This window comes from Arvicanthis niloticus, chromosome 10 (assembly GCF_011762505.2).
Source record: "Arvicanthis niloticus isolate mArvNil1 chromosome 10, mArvNil1.pat.X, whole genome shotgun sequence".
NCBI classification, from domain to species: Eukaryota; Metazoa; Chordata; class Mammalia; order Rodentia; family Muridae; genus Arvicanthis; species Arvicanthis niloticus.
Window position 1 is genome coordinate 51,475,134 of NC_047667.1, and position 6,788 is coordinate 51,481,921.

The following is a 6,788-nucleotide window of genomic DNA, read 5'->3' on the forward strand; positions in this document are numbered from 1 at the left end:
AGTCCCTTGTTGGGGAATGGTTTTCGAATAGAGGAAGTGCTGTCAGTCTGCCCTGGTAGCCCTTTGTGACGTTTCTTAGAGAATGGTCATATTTCCTTACTGCCATTATTCCCATGTTTCTCAAACTTTTTGGATGAATTCTACCTAGATTTAATTTATGCTTTGTTTAAAGTATAAATTCTGATCCATAAAATCTCATTTCCCAATTCTTTTCTATTAAAAACTGAATGGTACACAGATCATCTTTCCTTCCAACTTGGAACTCATATCATTTGTGGATGGAATGTGACAGCTGTAGAATGTGTTCCTCCTGAAACACAGAAAACTGGAGGTAGGACTTGAGTCTTGACCCAAGTGTATAAATTTCTGGATTAACTGCTGGCCAAGCCATTGTCTAGAAATAGAATCATTAAATAGCCATCATAGGAGGCAACTAAAGCAGTCAGACTGGAAACGGATGTGCTGTCCCTTTTCAAATGTTTAGAACTGAACTAGATCTAATACTATGTAGTCACTTCTCAAATAAAAGCTTAAATGATATCTGAAATCTACTTAAGTAAAGGGTTCTTTTTATTTATCATACTTAATATGTAACAAAGTTAGTATTAGCATTGAGATTAAGTTTATAAAGATGTATGGGAGGTCATCTATCTACTCATCCTGTCACTTATTTCATTATTTTAGACATACATTCCAATTTGTTTTAAGCCACCTACTGTTTCCATGCTACTCATGAAGACTATTATCATAAAACACAACTCTCACCTCAAAGAAAATAAGATTTGACTTATTCTTGAGCCAAAATATGAGTCACCATAGCCTGGAAATAGGAGTTCAGGTTACTTCCCCAAATACATTCAACTGTGGAAACGTTTTCATGAACTTTTTATAGTTACAGAATAAAAAAAAAGTCATAAGTCAAGGTTTCTTTAGTTTGTTTGCTTGCTTTTCAAATCCTTCAATGAAAACATCAGGTGGATAGATTTAGCAATGCAAGGACATCTTTGCTATTAGGTTCCAGATATTGAGAACAAGACCCCAAGATAGAAATTAACATGGAGGGGGTTTGTGAGGGGGTGCTCCTGGCATTAATATCTGTGGACTTCATTTTTGGTTGATCATGAGCAGTAAGACAACGTGACATGTGAGTAAGGCAAGTAATAATAATAATAATAATAATAATAATAATAATAATAATAATAATAACCTGAAGGGATCTAGAAATGAAGGAGACAGTGAAATTGACGAAGGAGACACGGGAGTGAAAACTGTGTTCCATATGCTCAGAGCGCACAGTAAGAGGCAAGCATAGTGAAGGGATAAATAGAAAACATTTTATGAAGACTCAGATGAAGATTCAAAAGAAAGAAGACAGTATCCCAAGTAGGGATTTAACTGGTGGAATTACCAGTGAATTAGACACCAGGGATGACATGACTCAGTGGACTTGAAGGCACAAAAACCCTTCCAAGTGAACTGTAGACTGTAGGAAGGGAGGCCATGGGCACGCAAGACGAGGGAGAAAGTTTCTCCAGGCAGCAGCATAGCAATTGTTGGAAAACCTTTGGGAACATGAACTTTGAACAGAGTTAGCCTAACAAAGTGGAAACGGGTGTGAAGGTTAAGTCAGTCTGAAAAGCTTAGTCCCCAGAGGATGTGACCTGATTTATGTATTTTAAAACTACTTACCAAAACATATTGCTATGAGCCATACTTTGTGCTAAGTCTAGGGGGTATAAGGCATGTAGAAGGCATCCCTGTGTCCCATACATGGATGCAGGTAACTTCAAGAAGTGCTGAGTACCACGAGGGCCCTGTGGATGTTTAAGAGGGTCTCACTTTTCAAGGTTGAAGGCTTCTTGCTGAAACCTCTCCTCTACAAACCTGCCTTAATAAACACCACTAACTGAGCAACAGAACATTAAGCTGAGTTTACATGCTGCATTACAGCTCAGTGTTGGTGTGTTTGGTAGTGTGTTCAAATCCTGAGTTAACCCCCCAGACAAGCTTAGATCCTCAGAACCCTCCAGACAAGCTTAGATCCTCAGAACCCCCCAGACAAGCTTAGATCACAGCTTCCTCCTTTTCATCCTTATACTGATGCATCTGTCTTTTCAACTTGACTTTGGGCATCATGAAGACCAGACTATTTCCCATAAGCATATTTGTAATTGATGTAAAGTATATGTAAAATAAATGCTTTCATTTTAAAATATGCAATCAGTGGCATTCACTATATCCATGAAGAGGCATCACTATGTTCTTTGTTTGGTTGTTGTTGTTTTTTTTTTTTTTCTCAATGAATCTTATACAATGTTTGTATCTTTTTGTGGTGCATGACCTGGGTGAATTTAACCAACATTTATTTACTGGATTGTTTGGCTGGTGAATGAGTTGATGCAGCTCTCTAGAGATTGGCTATGGCTATACATGGATTCAGACACTTTTTATGCAAAAAAAAAAAAAAAAAAATGAAGACACAGAGCAGAGGCTGTGAAATTGAAATAAGTTGCCACCACTAGATGAAGCTACATCAAAGGGAGAACTTTTAGAGAGGGGAATTTGTGTTAATGAGGAACCAAGAGATAAGCTTTTGATGAACAACATGGGGTAGAACTCAGTGGTTTTTATGTGCAGAGGACAACTTACCTTACAAATAATTGGAAAATTATTGGAAAATTTTCTAAAGAGGAGGGCTTGATTGCCTTCTGTAGGTAGCCTGACTTTTGGAAGTGTTTAGAAGGTACTCAAAAATGGTTTTGATGTCTAATAAGCTATTTTCCATTCCTCTTCTTTTAGAGGAGGGCATGCTGGTCTTAACATGTTCTTTTTAAAAATATTTATTCATTATATTCATGTACAGAAAACTTAGTAGTGAACATTTGACCCAGTTTAGTGGTGAGTTCTTTAGATTTTGCCTTTTCCAGCTTGGCAATGAGAGCAACAGACTTAGGACCCAGGCCATGAATGTCTTCCTGTGGAGCAGGCACCCCAGCCTGGCCTTTCCCTTGATGATGCAGTAGGGGGCACCTCCCCCCCCCCCATCTTTTGACACATGGCAGGCAGGAAAACCACCAGTTCAATGGACTCTACATCATGGGCAATCACCACTGGTTGAGCCTTCCTGTTCTCCACCAAGGTGGTGACTGCAATCACCCCTGCTCCGAGGACAGGCAGTCTCTTAGTTGGGATGTCCCCTTTGCCAGCAGCCTTCTTCTCAGCATGGGTCAGTAGCCTTTGCTTCTTCTCCTGCTTTGTCTCTGGCCTGTCCTTGTGGGCAAGCTTAAGCAGCTGAGTAGTTATTTGTGGTCCCGGGCCTGGATTAACTGGTTAATGGAAGAAGGTGCTTTGAGCCACTATAAAGGATGGCCCTTTGCCGCTGCAGCCTGATGTAATGGGGCCATTTGACAAAGCATTTGGGATCTCTTTTGGACTGAATATCCTGCCTAATGCTGAAGTTCTTGGGCCTTTTCTCAAACAAAGGATTGGCCATGTTTTGGGCCTCTTGTTCCTTCAAGACAGTGGTGGGGGTGTGAGGGGTGGGGGTGGACCTTCTTCCTCTTGGCTTTCTTTCCTTTGGGCATCTTGCTCAGCTTGGGGAGAGAGCTTAACATGTTATTTGAGGCTAAAAACAATCCTAAAACTGACCATTTCCATGTACTTCATTAATATACAAGCTTTGAGACCCTAAGGATGGGATGGAAGTCACTATAGATTAAACTTGACAGAGATGATACAGTTTTTTGTTTTGTTTTGTTTTTTTGGGGGGTTGTTTGTTGGGTTGGTTGGTTTTTTTTTGGGGGGGTGTTTTTTGGTTGTTTTTGTTTTATTCTTGAAACATGGAGAGAGGGGTAGAAAAAAACCAGAAATTCTAGGTCATGTGGAAAAAAATCAGTAAATGTTTGCTTTATTCTAGTGTCTGTTTTCTTTGTGTCTTTTTTCTTTGGTTGCACACACTGGCAAACTTGCTACCTGTGCTTCCTAGTTATTTCACTGCTGTCCACCAGGAGGCCTGGGTACGGCCTACCTCATAGGAACATAGCATGGAACCCTTCCTCATAAAGAGTATAGTGAAAAGATCCAGAAGTGCAGGAGTAAGGCCTTTTGTAAGCACCTACTGTTCTGTGACTTTTTGGATTACTGTATTTACATTGTATGTATGTGTATATCTCTTACTATAACTATTATGAAACAAGCTTAATAAATTATTGTGTGATTTGGTTGTGCTATCCACTGTTTCCCCAGATTCTCTTTGGCTCTCTTTAGAGAGAAGGTATGAACAGAAAAAGTAAAGCAGGAGCCTGACCTTGCTACCATCTGGCCCAGTTTCCTAAGTTGACATTTACTTATGCAGATACTTGTGGAGCCTGCATGCTTCATGCTTATGATAGCAAAGCTATCCTTTGCATTGCATTCAAATTCCTCTGAGGATCCTGGGTAAAAGTCTCAGATGAAGTACTAAAAGGTAGGTATTAGGGGAGATGGGTACTGGAAGAGGGGGTTAGACAAAGTAGTTACAAACATTTGAACAGTGTGATCTGAGAAACATTGACAAACCCATTCTTGCCAAAGGAGATGTTCCTTAGCACAGGAGGAGTTGAATGGGCAGCTTGGACGCTGGACTTGGGATGCTTTAAGGAAGATCTTAACAAAGACAGATAAGAAGTGAAGGCGACACAGAAAAGCAGAGAAAGGGGCTCATGTGGTCATCACCGACTTGACAGCTCCAACCCTCCTGCCATTCTAACTCTGGATATTTATCCCCTTCATATTAACAGGAGTTTCTGGAGTTTCTTACCAACCACAGTTTGTGCATGCCTGCATGTCTCCATTGTAAATATTATGTGTTCTAGTATTCCAGATGAGAGATAATGTATAATACAAAGTGAGTATACATAAGAATTCTTTCTTGTTATGAACATGTTATTTTTCTTGTGGTCTTATGGGATGGGAAGGAGATATAGACACATTTAAAAAGTATTTTTCAGCTTACTCAGAAACTACTAAAGCACCTAATTTTCTTCTCTAGATATTGAACTGATAGTCTTTATTTTTCTCCTGCCAGCCCCATAAGACCACAAGGAAAACATCACATTCATAACAAAAACCAATTCTTATATATACTCATTTTATATTATAAATTTTGCCTAATCTTGAATACTAGAATACACAGTGTTTACAAAGGAGATATGCAGGCATGCATGAACTGTGAATAAAATATTCAAATTTGTATCCGCAGAAGTCACCTCAAAACACAATAAGTTGTTTGCAAAGCAAGCTCACACACTTTCTAAGTCTGTAGGACAAAAGGGCACTCGGGCAAGAGACTTCTGATGGCCTATTCCAAGGCACAAAAGTACAAATTCAGTTTTGAATAGATCACGTGCTAAAACCCAAGACACTAAATAATCTTTTCAGGGAGAGGAAAGATGGAGATGGGGCTGACTGGCATGAAGCAGCAGAGAGAAACAGAAGGCCAGAGTGTGAAGAGGTCTGTGTGTGCACAGGGATTCCTGGTCTCTAGAAGAGCTCACTGTACTTTCCTTTTTCTACTTGTCACCCTCCTGTTCCCTACAAGATCCTGTGACATCTTCACGTAAAGCAGAGAGCAAGCTTTTCTTTCTTCATTCAGTAAAGTCATTGACACTGCATGCTCTGACACAATAGCCTTGCAAACATGAAGACGCCATGGAAGCCTTGAAAGCCACAGTTGGCCCAGCTGTCCTTCGGCCAATCGTGATCATTTCTCCTCTTTCACCAGGGCATACAGTTCAGGGGCTCTTCAGATATCTACCCTGCTTAGAAATGGAAATCTCTGCTCCGAAATCTGTCCACAGAGACAGCACTGGCATGTGAGACAGGACAGATGGCTCAGTAGATAAGAGCACAGACTGCTCCTCCAGAGGACCCAAGTTCAATTCCCAGCACCCACATGGTGACTCATGATGTGTGGGGAGCCGACAGAATGTGGCTATCATCCGTGCAGCCATCTTGAGTCATATACCCCGAAAAGAGACTTGATTACAACAGCCTACAACAGCTGAGCACACTCTGATAACATCTTGTTTTAGATACCCAGTATCTTCCCTTGGGTGTGTGAGACTTAAAGGTGTGATTTAGAGCCTAGACTTAAGGGTGTGACTTAAGGGTGTGACTTAGAGGCATGGCTTAGAAGTGAGACATATAAAAGGTGAGAGGCAGACAGAAATTATTATTAGTTATTAGGCACTTGGCACTTGGATGAAGAACTTAGAATTAGACAGTAGGCACTTGAGACAGGCAACTAGGAATCAGACACTTGAACAGAGAACTAGGAATTAGACACTATTATTAGACACTTGTACTTGGATGAGACTCGAGACTAGAACTTGGAACTGGAAACTTGGAACTTGGAGGCACTAGGGACTAGGAACTAGGGACTAGGAACTCAAGACTTGGGACTTGGACTAGGAAGAGAGACTGAAGAATAAATGGGATTGAATTACACTCTCTCTGGTCTCCATTCCTCGCTTCTGTCCTCATTCTCTCTCTTGCTGAACCCTGACCCATGGACCGAGCAGCTTGGGGCAGTACAGGCTCCAATAATTTAGCCCCCAAGGCTTTTGGCAGTGTAGGTTCCAACATTGATAGAGTGGTCCCCCACATCTTGGCCCCCAAATGTGGGGTAGAGCGGTCCTCAACATTTTTGGCCCCAAAACATGGGGTAGCTGGGGTTGCAACAATGATGGCCAGTTACTCCAGTTCCGAGGGATCCAGCACTCACTCCTGCCTCCGTGGGTACTAGGCAA